Source organism: Ursus arctos, unplaced genomic scaffold (genome assembly GCF_023065955.2).
Source record: "Ursus arctos isolate Adak ecotype North America unplaced genomic scaffold, UrsArc2.0 scaffold_8, whole genome shotgun sequence".
In the NCBI taxonomy this organism is placed as follows: Eukaryota; Metazoa; Chordata; class Mammalia; order Carnivora; family Ursidae; genus Ursus; species Ursus arctos.
Window position 1 is genome coordinate 53,100,549 of NW_026623100.1, and position 18,646 is coordinate 53,119,194.

The 18,646-nt window shown below is 39.5% G+C and overlaps 1 long non-coding RNA gene across 1 annotated transcript in view; it reads left to right on the forward strand.

Moving 5' to 3' along the window:
• The first annotated feature begins 6,607 nt into the window (after positions 1-6,607).
• The window catches only part of LOC123000359 (uncharacterized), a 478,818-nt gene continuing 466,779 nt past the window's right edge, over positions 6,608-18,646 (forward strand). Inside the window, exons 1-2 of the long non-coding RNA XR_008958291.1 lie at positions 6,608-7,753; positions 8,612-8,737. This is a non-coding gene — a long non-coding RNA (uncharacterized LOC123000359). The remainder of the gene's footprint in view (positions 7,754-8,611; positions 8,738-18,646) is intronic.

The following is an 18,646-nucleotide window of genomic DNA, read 5'->3' on the forward strand; positions in this document are numbered from 1 at the left end:
TTTAAAAATATTTTTAATTTATTTATCTGAGACAGAGAGAGAGAGAGAGCATGAGCATGAGTGGGGGGAAGGGGCAGAGAGAGAGGGATAAGCAGACCCCCCAATGAGCAGGGAGCCTGACGTGGGGCTCCATCCCAGGACACTGGGGTCATGACCTGAGCCAAAGGAAGACGTAACTGACTGAGCCACCCAGGAGTCCTGTCAGTGTTTCTTATTGCATCAACTGACATAAGGTTGTCCCACAACTGGTGATGTTAAGTTTGTACATTTAATTAAGGTTTTTAATGTGAGAGCTCTCCATATAAAATGTAGTTTCCTCTTTGCATTTAATATGTAATTAATAGAGGGATATGAGAGACTGTGAATTTTGGTGATTTTGGCATCCAATAATGATCCTTGTTTGGGTCAGCTATTACATTGATGACAGAAATGGTGTTTTTCTGGTTTAGTCCTTCTATCTACATTTATCAGCTATATTTCTATGTGTGCATCATTAATTTAGTTGAAGTTAAGGATAAAAATCAGCTTTTTTCCTTCGCTGGGAATAATCTAGGAGGGTGGTCAGCATAGTGGGATGGCTTAGTTGGTCAGTATATGCTGCTAAGGAAGCCCAGGCCATGTCTATAGTGTTCAGATGGGCTGGTTACCCAGGCTCTGTTTCAAGGCCAGGGTGTAATTTTCCTCTGCCAAACCAGGAATGTGTGCCAATGGCCACCTGGGAAACAGAGCATGCAATAAGGCTAGAGCTTTACAAATCAGTCTAATTAAAAACACAGGCTCAACCAATGGTGGATTATCTTTTTATATGAAAGATGGCAATTATTACTATAAAAAGGCTATTCTTCCCAATTCACTTCTTTAGGTCCTATTTTACAAATATTTAAAAGATTTTTGTGAGTTACTCTTCTATTTTCTGCAGAAATTAACCAGCTTCCCTAAATAATACTTCTATTGAAAGCAATTAAAAATGATGTAAATATTTTTATAGTTAAAAATGAGGTAAATGATGTAAAATATATGCTAAAAAAGACATTTGAAGATTTAAAAAACCCAAGAATCTGTTCTCATGAAACTTCCAAAATCTAAAGACCATTTTTTAAGACAATGCGAAAACAATCACAAAAACAAAAGAAAAAAAAAAAAACTGTTGAACAGTCCAGATAAACACTGCCTGAATGAAATATTGATGGTAGTGTCTAATAGTACATAAATTGGGAAAGGAGGAGATGATCAATACTACTCTGTTTTAAAGTTCAGGAATGGTTTAATGTTAGACTTTGTTAAGTAAAGCAAGCATGGTAAAATGTTAAAGGTAACCATTAAATGAATAGAAAGAGTATAAATTTCAAACCAGTATATGGGGAAAAAGTGCATTAATGAAAAAAATGAAACAAAAACTTAATAAAAAAGCAGGAAAACAGGAAACAAAGAGAAATAAGTGAGACAAACAGAAAAAGAAATAGATTAGAAATCGTTTCAACTATGTCAATAATTATAATAAATGTAAATGAACTTAACTCAGCAGTTGAATGACAGAGATTGCAAATTGATTAATCATTTAGATAAATGTCATTTACAAAAGATGCATCTAAACTGTAAGGACACATAACAGTTGAAAGTGAAAGGGTAGAGAAAGGTTTATTAGGAAATTCCTAGTGAGGGAAACCTAGTGTATTATATTAATATCAGAAAAAAAAGATTTTATTTATTTATTTTTAAATATTTTATTTATTTGACACAGAGAGAGAGCGAGAGAGCACAAGCGGGTGGAGCAGCAGGCAGTGGGAGAGGGAGAAGCAGGATCCTCGCTGAGTGGAGAGTTGGACATGGGGCTCAATCCCAGGACCCTAGGATCATTACCCAAGCTGAAGGCAAATGTCTAACCGACTTAGCCACCCAGGCACCCCAGAAAAAAAAAATTAAGGCAAAAAGCCTAATGCATACAAGAAGTCACAACACAATGAGAAAAATTTGACTTCACTAGGAAAATATAACAATTCTAAATACATGTGCAACTAACAGTCTCAAAATACATGTGAACTGACAAACTCACCATGATCATAGTGAGAGATTTCATGTCTCCCTATCATTGGTAGGAAAACATGACCAAAAATTAAGTAAACTTTTCACAACAGACAGGTGCAAACTTGATTTAATGGACATATATGAGTGCAGAGGATCATAGGGGAAGTGTGGGAAAACTGAATGGGAAGAAATCAGAGAGGGAGACAAATCATGAGAGACTCTTGACTCCGGGAAACAAACAGGGTTGTGGAAAGGGAGGTGGGTGGGGGGATGGGGTAACCGGGGGATGGGCATTACGGACAGAATGTGATGTGATGAGCACTGGGTGTTATACGCAACTAATGAATCATTGAACACTACATCAGATGCTAATGATGTACTATATGTTGGCTAATTGAATTTAAATTAAAAAGATAATGGGCATATATGGAATTCTGTGTCAAACAGAGAGTATACATTCTTCTCAAGCTTTTATAAAATGGGTCATTTTAAAAATTGATTACACTGGGCAATGAAGCAAGTTTCCATTAAATTTCAAAGTTATTGTTCTGGCCAAAACCTCTGACCACAGTTCAATCAAGTCAGAGCTTAAAAATAGAAAGAGAAATAATTTTCTTAGTATTTGGAAATTAAAATAATTTTCTAAATTACTCAAAAATCAAGGAAAAATCCAAAATAAGTGCTCAGAACTGAAAAAAAAAAGAATATTTCATGTAAAACTTGTGAGAGGCAATAAAAGTAATGTTTTGAGAAAATTTTTTTGCCTTAAGTTCTTGTATTAGAGAAAAATAAAAGTTGAAAATTAATGAGCTAAGTATACAACTTAAGATATTAACAAAAGAATAATAATATTAATCTAAAAAAAGTAGGAGGAAGGAAATAACAGACCAGAGCAAAAAAAATCAATGAAACAGAAAACCAAGACATAATAGAAATAATCAAAGAATAAAATTGAAAACAAGAAAAATATTTGGCAAAATCAAAGAAGGTAAAAGAAAAAAGGGAAGGCACAAATAAAAAGCATATTAAAATATTTTAAAAATAAAGGAATAAGGATTAGAAAGGAGGAAATAATAATAATTGTACATTGATTAAAATTTCCAGTTAAAAACAAAATATTTCAGATTATATAAAAACATCTAGATACAGGCTGTTTACAAGATAAACACCTGAAACATAAGGTCACGAAAAGTTGGAAGTAAAAGGTTGAAAAAATGATCTAGGAGGCTAATACTAAAAATAAAGTTTAAGACATGAAGTTCAAATAATATGCTACTAGAGACATAAAGAATTACTACTTACCAATGAGTTTCAAATCCCTAGGAAGTTATAATAGTTCAAAACTTCTATGAACTTAGTGACAAGGCCACACACACACACACACACACACACACACCCAAAAACTACAAGTAAAATTTGTCAAATTTACCATCATAGCAGAATATTTTGACACATATCTCACAGTAATTGACAGATAGAGTATGTTGATAAAATCACTTTGGAAAACTATTTGAGATTATCTTGTAAATTTAAATGCTTGTGCTAATCTCAAACCACAGAATTTTTAAGTAACCCAAAACTCCAACCGAACTGAAAATTGGTGTATTCATACAGTAGAACAAAATGCAAGACTGAGAATTAATGAATTCTAGCTCTATGGGTCAACTTGCATTAATCAGGCTTTTGAAGCAAATAGGTAATTTTCAGAAGAATTATGTCATTTGTGTGAAGTTCAAATAATGCAAAACTAAATGCTGCATTGTTGAGTTACAGCCATATGTGATATAACCACAAAGAGAAGTATGGGATTAATAAACACAAAATTATTGGAAGCAAGGTTGTGAAGCACACAGCAGAGAGGGAGATCATGTAGGAGCACACAGGAGCATCACAATCGCAGTGTTTTATCTTTTGAGCTAGGATCAGGTGACAGCATGAGTATTCATTTTAAATTCTGCATATGTTGTAAGTATTCTTTTGTACTTATTCAATAATTGCTATAATCTATATAATAGATATAAAATAAATACGATTGAACAAAGAGAAGTAGGACTTTCAGAATCCCCTTATGATTTTGCCTGGAGAGGGTCTGGGAAGTTACGGAATAAAAAAATCAGGTGTGTTAATCAGGTAATGTCTCTTTTTCCACATATATTACAGACCCAGAAAATGTTAAAAAAGAGTTTAAATATCTGTGGGCTTTTGCATTTCCTCTATGTTCTTAATGTCCTTTCTGTTTGCAGTAAAAATTAGACCTGTCATTATGGTTTATCAGTACCAAATAATATGTGTTGATAACTTATTTTTTTCCTTTCCTAAGCTCATATTTCTTCTTTCTTGTGTCATCTCAATCTTCGTAATTATGTCCCCTTACATGCTTAAATAATCAACCATCAACCCCTCCTAACTTGAGGGAGTAGGGTGAGATTATTCGACTTATGTATTTTCTGGGGCAGGGGAAAAACTCTTTTACCTGTGGCAATACTCCAGGCCCCTGAAGAGATGAAAGTCGTATTTACTAAGAGTCCAAGCAGTGAGTCTCACTGGAGAGTTGATAAAAAGGATTTGGTGGGAAATTAGGCCTGAGGTATGGAGTCAAAAAAGTGGGTGATGTGTAAGAGTGTGTGTAAGGGTGAGGGACCTTGGGGGAGCTGAGGTGCTAGCTCAGAGTAAGAGGAAGTAAAACAGGGAAGGGGGAACTAACTTGGATACATTTGGGGGTACAAAAGGCAAATGTGATAGGTTTTTATGAACTCCCTGTGCTGTTTGGTAGATGTGAGCTGGCTTCATCATACCGGAGTCAGAAAGGGATGCTCTATCTTCCTGCTTCATCTTTTAAATATTGTTTTTGCTTTAGATTATTCCATCAAACTCACTTGTTTCTTTTATTTACTGACTTACATACACATAATATTTCACTTCTAGTTCTTAATAGAAAATTGAGCTTCATCAATAAAAGTGTCACTATTGCAGAGGGTGGTCAGTGGTATGTAAATGGATAACTTTGGCAGACTGCAAATAAAATCCCAATCATCGATCATCCTGCAAAGAGGCAAAAATAAATTTAGTTTCAAAGGAGCATTTTAATCATAAAGCAGTGAGTAAAGATTGCATATGAATTAAAGAACCATGACATTAGTTTGATTATTTTTGGATTCCCTGATAGCAATCATTTCAGCTCTAGTACCTATATCTTTAGTGTTTTCTAATCATATGCTTATTGATTCCTAGCTCTCAAGTCAAGGAAAGGTAGTAAAGAACAGGTCACCTTTAAAATGAGTGAACAATTTAGAGTAGGCATATTTGCCCAACTCAGAGATGTGGAGAACTACTTTGGCCACATTCTCTTCCCTGCAAAAAAAGTTGGAGATTACCTGCTAGGGCCTAAGAATTTTTGGTCAAATGATTAACATCACAGAGTTTAAAGATTCCTAAAAATATGTGTCTCACTCAAACAATTACTAAGTATCATTTAGGTTAACAGAAAAATAAGTTACATCTGTTTTCTTCATTTCACAGTTATCATCGAATGCCCGTTGGATCAATAAGTCTAATAGCAATATTCTGACTGAATCACAGTAGGGCATGAGAACTATGAAGGAAATTAATTGCTGCTGTCTAAAAATACTGTAGGCAAGAATCTACTACCTCCCCTTTGCTCCGCAATTCTTCTGGCCCTGATCTTACATTAGGAGACATTTAGTACTATAAATAAAAATGGGGAAAAGTGTGTTACAGCAAGAAAATGGAAAACCACCCGGCATGACATCCTCATCTTCATGGTGGTTTGCATACTTGTCAATATCAGGAGTCAGCTCCCATTTGAAGAGTCCGTGGAGGCTTGGTTAGCTCTCAAGAGATGTAAATGCTGATTGTGATAAAGTTTGACCTCTAAAGAACTTTAAAAATTGTTTAATATGCACATTTTCCTTAATGAAGCCCAATTTAAGCAAGCAAACAATAACAAAACAAGCACACCAAATTTTGAAACTTCTGTGTAATAGTGAGATACATGAGGCTTATCCAGGGCTCATGTTAATTTAGTTTAACTGATGCTGAAATAGATTATGAGTAAATTAGAATTTTAAAGGACAAGGACCATGTGGGGCGCCTGGGTGGCACAGCGGTTAAGCGTCTGCCTTCGGCTCAGGGCATGATCCCAGCGTTATGGGATCGAGCCCCACATCAGGCTCCTCCCCTATGAGCCTGCTTCTTCCTCTCCCACTCCCCCTGCTTGTGTTCCCTCTCTCGCTAGCTGTCTCTCCCTCTCTGTCAAATAAATAAATAAAATCTTAAAAAAAAAAAAAGGACAATGACCATGTAATCGATCTCATAAATGTAACAGGGTTATATTTACGTTGCCTCCTCACAGAGGTCAGTGTCACCCAATACTTATGGGATAAATCCTTATGTTCTATAGACCCTTAATGACGAACCTCTACTTGCACGTGGAAGGGAAAAAAACGAGGTCTCCTAGGTTCCTATTACAGCCTATTCTCCTATTCTGTTCTATTTTGAACATGCTCTATCCATCTGTCCTCAGCAGATTCGAAGAATAATGCCTTTTGTTTGTTTTAGAAGTGAGCTGGTTGACCAATTTAATGCCTCGTTATCAATTGTTGGAGGAGGTCCTCGAGGGGGAACGTGCTGTCTATTTGCCTGGATGTGAGAGCGTTACTATTCCAAGTTTGTGAAAACCGAGGCTCAGCGTGGCTGAGGTGAAGCTGGCAAGTGGCGCGCGGAGCGAAGGGCAGAGGCGGGTGCGTGGAATGAGAAGAGGCCAGAAGGGAAGGCAATGGCTATGCAAAAGGACTTTGAGCCTTGGTATGGGCTGAACAGTTTGTGGCGTCGGCGCTGGGAACCCGCCCTGCTCCGTGGCTCCGCCCCCGCCCCCGGACCGGAAGGAAGTGGAAACTCGCCCGCCAGGGCTGCCGGCCGCACGGAGACTGTCCTGCACCCGTGAGCAGCTCTGGCTTTTCTCGCCTGGCGGGGACTTCCAGCACCACCACCACTTAAATGGTGACACCTGCTGTCTTTATCTCGTAAAAAGGAGACACTTTGCAACTCTTTATCACCGTGTCTGCACAAGACCCCACCGATTTTTAGGAGGGGAACGTGGAGCGGGAAGCCATGGCGCCAGGGTCGATGACCACCTGGTCAAAGGACACGGGGACTTTCGAGAAGTGGTTGTGGACTTATCCACGAGGAGGAGTGGGCATTGCTGGACCTGCTCGGAAAATCCTGTACAAAGACGGGACGCTGGAGATCTTCAGAACTTGGCCTCAGTGGGATCTCCTTTCTTAAACGCCAAACCTGCTCACCCTGGAGGGGCAGGAAGAGCTGAGGACGCAGGATTGATTTCTCCAGGACATCTGTGGAGACCAGAAGTCTCAACTTAGAACCAAAGAGACCACTGCAAAGCAGAATGAAATTTGGGAAAAACCATCTCTGGTCAGGAAAAGGCACATTTTCTATGGGGGAGAATCCCTTTGAGTGCAATGAAGGTGAGAAAGCTTTCGGTTACCACATATCCCTTAATCAGCAGCCATCTACTCAACCTGGAGAGAAACCCTATGCATATAATCTGTGTGGAAAAGCCATCTGAAGCCGTTTGAACCATATTACACCCAAGAGAAATTACACAGAAGAGAAATGCAGTGAATGTAAAGAAGGTGGGAAACTTTAGTAATCCTCCATCCCTTAGGATCCCCGTGCTGAGCTCATGCTGGTGAGAAACCCTACAGAATTTTATTTATTTATTTTTACCTGGCTGGGACAAGCCCTACAGGCCTTTTAAAAAACTACTAAGAACTCAGGGCAGGGTGGGGGGAGAGGGCAAGCAGTGCCCCTGCTCCAAAGTCAAAGTCTCTGAAGGCCACCTGCTCTGTGGTGATGACAGGCCAGGCGTCCCAGGGTGGGCTTAGTGTGGGGGCCTTCCCTGTGAACTGGCGGAAGTTGCTGACGTTGGTGCAGTCCCACAGAGTGGGCAGAGCAGGCAGTGAGCCAACGGGATCTCAGCTCAGTTGTCCTCAAGGGTTGCATCCTTGGCATCTCTCTCCCTGGACCCTAGACAGGGGAGTGATCTCATATCTCAGTTTGAAAAGATCACATTAAAAATAGGTGTTGTTGTTAGCACTAGGAAGGCGTTGGAGATGTGGTCTAACACCACCTATAGGCATAGAGTTTTTTTGAAAAGAATCTCTGAGGCCCGCTCACACACACTCTTTTGAGGTATTTCTGATATACCTCCTTAGGGGTGGCTAAATGATCCCTGAGAAGCCATCATTATATTTTCTACATCTTACTTTCAAGTCATCTGCATAAAGAATCCCCTTGTTTTTTAAGCCATGCTGTTGCAACTTGGCTTAAAAAGCATCCAAAATGAGAGGTAAATTTTACCCAGCTTCCTCAGCGGTCCTCGTGGAGCTTCAGTAAGAAATTGAGCTTCTGTTGAATAGATGCTATTGGAGCAATGTTCCAAATATATAAATAATAAAAGATCTATTGCACATAGATCAAGTGAACAAATGCCAAAGAATGTGTTGTTTTACCTCACGTGTGTTTCTTCTATTTTTGAACTCCTTAGGTTGGGACTCTCTTTAGGTTTGCCTTCTGCAAATCGTTGGGTACAGAAACCTTACTGTGGACTTGGAAAAACTGCAGAGAACCCTCTGATTGTGATAATCTCCAACATGAAGAAATGCTTTTGAAGGTTAGTATTCGAACACATTTCAGTCCTTTCCCTAGTTCAGTAATGTTTGCCAACTACCTGCTGTATGTTTGGCACTGCTCTAGACGTTGGGGGTACAAAGATGAATAAGACATGGGCACCATAACTGGTTGGTAAAGCCCAGTTTTCTTAGTGTTTCAGATATTGGAGGTAAAATTTGCATTAGAAAAGTCATGTGAGGGGTGCCTGGGTGGCTCAGTAGGTTAAGCATCTGCCTTTGGCTCAGGTCATGATCCCAGGGTCCTGGGATGGAGCCCCATGTTGGGCTCCCTCAGTGGGGAGTCTGCTTCTCCCTCTCCCCCCTGCTCATGCTCTCTCTCACTATCTCTCACTCTCTCAAATAAATAAATAAAATCTTAGAAAAAAAAGAGAAAATTCATGTGAGAATTTAAATGTGAGGCCGTTTTCTTTTTATAGACGTATAATTGACTTTTAACATTTTATTAGTTTTAGGTGTACAGTGTAATGATTTTATGTTTGTATATATTGCAAAATGATCACAGTAATTCTGGTTAACATCCTATCATCTTCATTGTCAAGGCAGCAGGCAGTAAAGCCAGTTCCACTGCACAAACTTCCCCAGTTAGTCATCTCTCAGTGTGGGAAAATCACCTAGTGGGTCTTCCCTCCACAGAGGAAAAACTGATGATCGAGGGAGAGGCCTGCCTTGCTTCAGGTTTCACGTACCCTTTTGGTCTAGGATTGGGCTCCACAAATTTTAGGTGCTAGTCAGGTAATTGGGTATTGAGTAGACTAAGCAAGATAAAAGAAAAGGGGTCGGGATCTTTTTTTCCCATTGAAATTCAGGCTCAAACACCAGGCTGAGCCCCTCTTCAGAGCCCTTAGAGTTGATGGAAGTCCTCACTTTTCTTGACCCTTGGCATACTTGTTGGCTGAGACCAAGCATCTTCAGAGAACCACCTTTTGCTTGTGGTAGAATTGCTAGGTCTCACAGATAGGCAGCTAATTGGGAATCGTGGAGCTTCAGAAGTCTGTCTCTTCCTTGTTTGTCCTCTGGCAGTTCATCTCAAGACCCTGTCTGTGAAATGAAGTAGCTCTATAGTTGTAATATTTTCAGTGCCCGGTTTTCGTGAGCTTGACCTGAACTTCAAAGCTATAGCAGGTTAGGATGGGTCGCCTGGAAGGAAGTTAACGCAGTTCTCTCACTGGAGTGGTTTAGGTATGTTACAGGAGAAACTTCCATAGGGAGTGAGTGGCTAGACTAGAAGGTCATCAGAGTTCAGTTTCTAAGTCAGCAGTTCTTTGCAATCATTATTTGGGTAGTTGAAAGCAGATAATGCCCATCCATCCCGTAAAGGCTTTTGTCTTAACCAGGCTTGTATCTGTCTAGTGTATTTATAATTGGCCTATAAGAGGTTTATCTCTGGAATAGGGGGGCAGGGGTACAAGGAGAGGACCATCATAACGTTTGAAAAATATTTTTCCCTTGCCCTCCTCACTGCAACAGTGATCTCAATCACTGCTATTTTATACCTTTTTGACTGCTCCTTGTTTAAATGTTATTTCCATGTAGCTGGTTAGAAATGCAGAATTTGCTTACAATAGTAAAAAAAAAGGTCTTGGAAATAATTTTCTCTTTCTATTACAAGTATAAATTGTTAAAAATTAGAAGCTGCTAAACAGTACTGGATTTTGCTGTTTTGTTGAAAATGTGATCAAACAGAGAAGCAATGCCTTATTCATCTTTTCCCTCTTATGGTCTCTTGGGGTTGCAGCACAGCAGATTATCAGAATCTTGATTATGTTTTGAGCTGTGTACAAACAAACCTTCTTGTTGTTTCCTCAGGTGATTTTAGAGGGCAAATAACAGTCTGTGAATTGCTAGCCAAGATCAGAGGGTAAATAATTGAAAATTAACAAGAAAAGAGGGAAAGCGGATGATGATTCATTTAGCCATCTTACGAGATCTCTGGAACCAAAGCATTTACGTAGCAGATTTCGATATTAAGTATTATAAAATTAAAATGTCCGGGAACTGCTTCTGAGTTTCAGTTTAAGAGCTACAAATCCATATGCAAAGCATTTATCAAAAAACTGTTGTGTGCTATCTCTTCCACATATATTACTTATGGTCACCGTAACTCTCAGAGGTGGGATCAAATTACTATCTTACGGATATAGTAACTGAGGCTTAGAGAGGTAGTAAACCCAGATTTTCATAGCTGGAGGCAGGAGCTCACCCCACTCTGCTTTCCTGCAAAGCTCATGCTCTTTTCAGGACGTTAAGCAACCTGTCTTTCGGTAAGCATGGTTCTCTTCACATCAAATGGTTGCTGTGATTTTTCTAAGAATATTAGAGGCTTCCTGAAAAATCTCTTGAGAATATCACTGTGGAGTGGTGAAATGATGCTAAAGACGGGGAAGAATGCTAGCAAGAGATTGGCTCTGTTTTAATACTCCAGATTGGGGATGTGCATGGGACAGTATAATACTTTAACTTTCTTTCCTGCCTCTTAAAACACCATATGGTTTCACTCATTTGTGGAACATAAGAAATAGGAAGATCGATAGGAGAAGAAAGGGAAGAATGAAGGGGGGGGTAAACAGAAGGGGGAATGAACCATGAGAGACTGTGGACTCTGGGAAATGAACTGAGGGCTTCAGAGGGGAGGCGGCGGTGAGGGATTGGGATAGGCCAGTGATGGGTATTAAGGAGGGCACATATTGGGGCGCCTGGGTAGCGCAATCGTTAAGCGTCTGCCTTCGGCTCAGGGCGTGATCCCGGCGTTCCGGGATTGAGCCCCACATCGGGCTCCTCAGCTGGGAGCCTGCTTCTTCCTCTCCCTCTCCCCTGCTGTGTTCCCTCTCTTGCTGGCTGTCTCTCTGTCACATAAATAAATAAAATCTTTAAAAAAAAAAAAGGAGGGCACATATTGCATGGTGCACTGGGTGTTATATGCAAATAATGAATCATGGAACATTGCATCAAAAACTGGGGATGTACTGTATGGTGACTAATATAACAAAATAAAAATTATAAAAAAAAAACAAAAACTAAACAAAAAAACAAAACACCATAGATTTTTTGGGTCAGTTTTCTTTTTCTTTTTAATTTTAATTCTAGTACAGTCAACAGTGTTATATTAGTTTTAAGTGTACAGTATAGTATTCAGCAATTCTATATATTACTCAGTGCTCATCACGGTAAGTATAGTCTGAATCCCCTTCACCTATTTCACCCATCCCCCCACCCTCCTCCTCTCTGGTAACCATCAGTTTGTTCTCTGTAGTTAAGAGTCTGTTTTTTGGTTTGTCTCTTTTTTTCTTTGTCTGTTTTGTTTCTTTAATTCCACATATAAGTGAAATCATATGGTATTTGTGTTTCTCTGACTTACTTAGCATTGTACCCTCTAGATCCATCCATGTTCTTGCAAATGGCAAGATTTCATTCTTTTTTATGGTTGCATACTATTCCATTGCGTATATCTACCATCTCTTCTTTATCCATTTATCTATGGATGGACACTTGGGCCGCTTCCATAATTTGGCTATTGTAAATAATGCTGCACTAAGCATAGGGGTGCCTATGTCTCTTTGAATTAGTGCTTCTGTATTCTTTGGGTAAATACCCAATAGTGGAGTTAACTGGATCATATGGTAATTCAATTTTTAGTTTTCTGAGGAACATCCATACTGTTTTCCACAGTGGCTGTGCCAGTTTGCATTCTCACTGACAATGCACGAGAAAACATCATAGATTTTTAGGTAGAACAAATAAAACTGTCCAAACCAAATTAAGTATATTGGTTCAGATTATGTTGTTAAAGTCCTATTCAGACATTTTATGATGTGTTTTTCTCATTGTGGTTTATTCTGCTCAATGAGTTTCTTTCCAGTCTATTTCTTAGTTATTTGATGAGTAACAGAATTTGGTATTTTGTTTTCCAAGTTGTATACTTGGCCTAGTGATGGGGTGGTCATTGTGATAGTGAAATGTGTGTAGTGGGGGACTGAGGTGGAGTGGGGTTTGCATCCACCTGTTTAAGGTTACAGCATATCTCCTGAAACTTAAAGGGTTGGCACTACATATAAGTAGAGTTTATAGCCACCTGTGTAATTTGAGAGGCATTGAAAATGTGTGGAAAAGAAGTTTCTTTCTTTTAAATTTGGACTACAGTACTTGTAGAGATTTGTTGTTATTAATCTTTCTCCTGTAGTGGGAGTTGTGGGTAGCTGTGGACCAAAAAGATTGGCACAGTGGTACACACTGAATTGAATATTGCTGAGTCAAAAGCCAGGAAAGGCATGGAAACACTGGGGTTAGTGCCAAGTTCCTGATAAAGTCAGGAGCCAAGAGATCTGTGACCCCTGACCAACCATTAATTTGGCTTCTATCTTATAAAAACCGTGCTACAAAACTCACAGGGATAAGGGTACAGGGAAGACAGAAAAACAGGTTCAGGCCTCACATCTAAGATAAGTCTTTAATACTTAACCATTTTTTGACGGAGCTCAGCTGTTTTTATACGCCTCTGGCCTGGTGAAAGCCGATCCTGAGCGAGCCTGGGTTTGAGACTTACCCATGCTAAGATTAAACTTTTTACTAAACTTACAAATGCTAGATTAAACTTTTTTTTTTTATCAGAACCATTTCTGAAACCTATAGACCTAATATAGTGTTTCCGAATGTTTTCAAAAAATGCCCTTTGAAAGTGTAGCAAATAATGGCCCTTAGACTACTCTTCCTGAGAGGGGTTCTCAGCATTTTTATGAGGAAGGTTTTTTGTTTCTCAAATCTTGAGTCATCTGAGTGTGGGGGAAACAGTTGCAGAAGATGAAGACAGAAAGTATTGTTACCTGGGAGTCAGGCTACGGGGCAGAGGACACCCTTGGTTGTGTCCTTTCTGGGAATACTTTCAGGCCTTAGGCATGCATGGGTTTGGAGGAGAGGAAGCAGGACCTTGGAAACTGGCTGGGAAAACAAACAGGCGAGGCTTTGAGGCCACAGCCAGGTTCTAATCATTGGGTCAGATACAGTTAAATTAAACCATGGATGTGAATTCATGAATTGTTGAGCATCCATTTAATGCATACGATATGAACATAAGGTACAGACTAGAAGTCAGTCCTTGCTGGACACTTTCCAAGCTCATAAAACCTTGAGCACTTATCTCTGAGCACCTGATTAATTTACAAAGCTCAAACTTAGAAAAAAAAATCTTGATTTTGAGTTCTTGTAGCTCAACTTGGTAAGGTACAAATTGGAAATTTTACTTTGCTGTAATTATTTCCCTCAGCTCTGTTGATTTCGACTTTTATTGATGAATGGCATCCTAAATGACACATTGGGCAGTATGTGAAGTTTCCCAGTCACTACTTTTAGCTTAAAAAAAAAAATCCATCCAGTTTAAAATTCTAATCTCCTCTCTAACCTAAATCTTGTAGCTCTAGGTGATCTAGAGTGAGAAGGGTTGTCTTACCCCTGGGGGTCTTCATCATTGTCCTCCTCCTCTTTCTAGTCCTTCTTACACATTAATACTGGTAAGTGGGGAGGAGAAAGTACTAGTGTCTTTTCCTTAACTTGCCCCTGTGTGGCTTCTTCATTGTTACTGCCAGTCTGGACAATACTGCCTACCCACTGACGGCCTCTGTATGACAGGGGTCCAAAGGCTGTGTCTCTGCAAGTGCACGTGTATTTGGGTTGACCCTTTGTGGAAAGCATGTATGAAGGGCATGGTATCTCCTTATCACACAGTTGTCCTTGGAGGAAATCTGTCTCTGGTTTGGACTCAGCCTCCTTGAATGAACCTCTCCTGGCAGTGAGCCTTCCTGGGTCTGGTACTGGCAGGACAGCATAAGCCTAGCTTTTCCCTGTTGTGTCCGTATGACCCTAAAGGAAGACATACTTTTTGCTACTCTGAGTAGAGGATGTTTAGGTCCTCCATGGGTTCCTCCTCTCTCTGTCCTGATTTCTCTTGTCACTTTTCTTCCCCTGGTTCTGAAGGCACAGTGGGGAAGATCTCAAAGTTTTCCTCATAAGCAGATGTCCTTTGGGGAATGAAACAATGGTCTCTTCTCAAATTGCCCCTTTCTCTCTGAATGATTCCCTGGAAGTCCCCCCTACCCTCTTCACTGGGAAAGTGTCTACATTCCACTTAGGTTTCTGGACCACCCTCTAGCCAATAACTCAGGACTCCCACATTTCTTTCTTTCCTCTGTCCATTTCAGTTTATAAGCTAAAAGAAGTGCTAGGGCTGGGAATTTGAATGGGGCTGGATTGATGTCTTGGGAGTATTAGGGAAAGTTTTGCTGCTTTCTAATGAGCTGTGACACAGGTTTCTGACTCTTGATGATGGCCATTCTGTTTAAAATGTGACATACTTGGGGTGCCTGGATGCCTTAATTAATTAAGTGTCCAGCTCTTGATTTTGGCTCAGGTCGTGATCTCAGGGTTGTGAGATCGAGCCCTGGGTCAGGCTCCACACTAGGTATGTAGCCTGCTTAAGATTTTCTCTCTCCCTTTCCCTCTGCCCCTCCCTCCCTCCCTTCTCTCTCTCTTCCTTTCTAAAAATAAATAAGTAAATAAATAAAAAAATAAAAATAAAATGTGACATACTCTGTCTATTCTCAGTTTTGGGTTTTAGGTACTAGTTAAGGGGCAATAGAAAATGTCACTCAACCCCCAGTTACCCTGTCTCTGTTTCTTGCACAATTTTGCCTGTCATTGGTGTTTCCAGAACCCCCCCTCAAGGTCTTCAAGTAGGGAAAAAAGGACACAGTTGGACCATGGCTATTAATAAGAGGACCATAAAACTTATCATCCAAAAGATAACCCTTTTGAGGGCAAAAGGGATCCCCTAGGCCAAACTGGATGCCAGGACAATGCATGTTAATAGGGCTTGCCCTTGGAAAATGGGGACTTTTGGTCATGCTAGCTAATGATCCCTTGAATGTGTTGGTTCTTTTTGCCATGTCTTTACATAGTTGTGCTGGTGTGAGGACAAGGAATAGCAGGTATGTCCTGGTCTCCAGAAGGAGTCAGGCTGAGCAGGTGTTTATGGCTGGTGAAGGGCATGCTCTTGGTGTCTTCTCCATCTCCACACAAGGTTAATAATAGAGGGTAAAGTTGTAAGAGTGTAGTGTACATCACTTGTTATGTGAACTCAACTCTGCAAACACTTTTTTTTCTGCAAACACTTCTGATGCACCTTCTAGGTGCCTAGCTCTTTGGATTATAGAGATGGTTTATGCATGGACCCTGCCCTAAAGAGTTTATGATCCAGTGCTGGAAGAGAAGTGAACTAATAGCTACAGCTTAGTACGACAGTAGTAAGAGTCTTAGAGAAGGGAGCAAGGCAGAGTTTCTGGGGTTGTTTTTGTCTCAAATTTGGTAAAAGGTAAGGCTTTTTTTGGAAAGAGGGTACTCTTGTAGTATTTTGTAATGATATAATGATTTTTTCAGATGTTGACCCAAATTATAGAACAGGAAGTTATCACGTAATGGAATGACATTTCCCAAACTGTGCTAATATGAAGATTTATATTTCAAATCCCTTTGTGTATATAAACAGGGATCAGCAGTTTTGTTTGGAGCCATCTTTTTATGTCATAATAATAAATTTGAATAATGCATAATGATTATCCCTAGAGAGAGAAGTGAATACAAAAGAGACACAATATAATAATGTTCAGTTAACCAGCATGTGAAAAAGTCATTTTGTCTTTGTTCTCTCAAAGTATTAAAAGAATTTTAAAAAATCTTATTTTTTTATTTTTTTATTTTTTATTTATTTATTTTTTTAAAGATTTTATTTATTTATTTGACAGAGATAGAGACAGCCAGCGAGAGAGGGAACACAAGCAGGGGGAGTGGGAGAGGAAGAAGCAGGCTCATAACGGAGGAGCCTGATGTGGGACTCGATCCCAGAACGCCGGGATCACGCCCTGAGCCGAAGGCAGACGCTTAACCGCTGTGCCACCCAGGCGCCTCCTTTTTTTTTTTTTAAATCTGAACTTAGTGGAAACTTGCAACAATATCAGGAAAGGTGTTCTGTAGTAAGTTGATACATTTAAAAAATAAAACACGTGAAAACAAAAAGTGAACAAGCAATTGCAGCTCATTATAACTTCATAGATAATGTTCATTAGAAACTTTGATTGCAAGAAAGTCAGGTTGGTTTTCTTAGTTGGTAAATGCTCAAGAACATTTTGGGCAAGGCTGAGATAAATTTTTAAATAAATCCTTGGTTGTACAACCAGGACAAGCAGCAGCTATACCCAAACAGACTTGGAAATAAAGGGTGTTTAATTTTGATGGAAAGTAGACGAGTGGCTGGAAACCAGTAGTAACTGTGAAGAACTAATCAGTGAAGTCATTGTCAAATATGTACAGTAAGTGTATTTTGTTTTATAATGTAACTGAACAGTAATGCCTCGATATCCAAATATTATTTTGACCTGTTTAGGCATATAAATATTTTTTTGCTTCCTTTTATATTAGAAGATAGAGCTTCCGCTTGTATAGTGTTATATATTTTTTGACCAATATTTGTTGTACATTATCCACTTACTCAGGTACTGGAGTAGAAGGAACTTGAATCTAGTTTCTAGCCTAGTATCTTCCAGTATGTAACAGTAAGCTGAACATCCTAGCATGAGTCACTTTACCTTCCTATCACCCACTTTTCAAGACACAAATGTGCTTGTCTTGGCTGAAAGCTCTTGGCTTTGCAAAGCATTTCACAACCATTTTCCCATTTGATTATTTTAAATATTTCAGCTGTGTGAACATACTGTTGTTCCTTTTTTTCCCAGTGGGAAACCAAAGCAGAGAGGTTAAGACATGCCTTAAGCTACCCATTTAGAAAGGGTATGAGCAAAGACTGGAAGACTTCTGGTTCCCATTCATTGGCTGATTCCCACTCCAGCATGCACTTCTGCCCAAGCCTTGGAGGCCAGGGAATAAGAATTATTGAAGAAATCCCTGTAATGAACAGTAGTATTCTACATCCATATGCAATAAATAGCTCGTGCATTGGTTTTATATACACTAGGGCATCTAATCTTTCCAGTAATCCCATAGGCAGGCATGCTGTATGTTATTTTATAGATAAAGAAATTAAGCTCAGATAACTGAAGTGACTTGTCCAAATTGGCACAGAGAATGAGTGATAAAAAGAGAACTCGAATTCTCTTTCCATATCCTGGACCATTACAAATTGCTGTCCATTACAAATCAGCTGCCTTGGATTCAGCCATGGTTCTGTTTCCTCTTCTAAGAAATGGGCTGCTTGCTGATGCTAACCTTAGCAGTCAGCTACAGAAAGACACAATTCACGATTCTGATTCTTGCTGTTTTTACCCAGCCCAACTCTTCACCATTTTTTTCATTAAATTTAATTCCTGTTCCTGCACAATTTTGAATTAGAAAATTCTTTTAAGAAATTTAGATGATAAAATACCTTTAGATGGTTGTCAGTAAATCTGACTCTATCTGGGAAGCCCAGGCAAAGCAACCCTAAATAACTAGATCCTTATTTGGCTAACATACTTCCACTGACATTAGCTCAAATTGTTACTTGTCATATGGTGCTTATGTTTATAGTATGCAATAGGATTTTTACTTTTTCTTTCTCCTTATGCTTTCAATGGCATTAAGAGAAATCTCTTGAGTAGAGTTTATAAGGTGTCAGATTTCATCACAGTGTGTTCCAGGATAAAATACACAGAGTCTCAGGGGCGCCTGGGTGGCTCCGTTGGTTAAGCCTCTGCCTTTTGCCTTCTGTGGCTCAGGGTCCTGGGATCAAGCCCCGCGTCAGGATCCCTGCTCAGTGGGGAGCCTGCCTCTCCCTGTGCCTCTGCCCCTCCCCTCTCTTGTACCTGCTCTCTCTCTCTCAAATAAATAAATTAAAATTAAATCTTAAAAAAAAA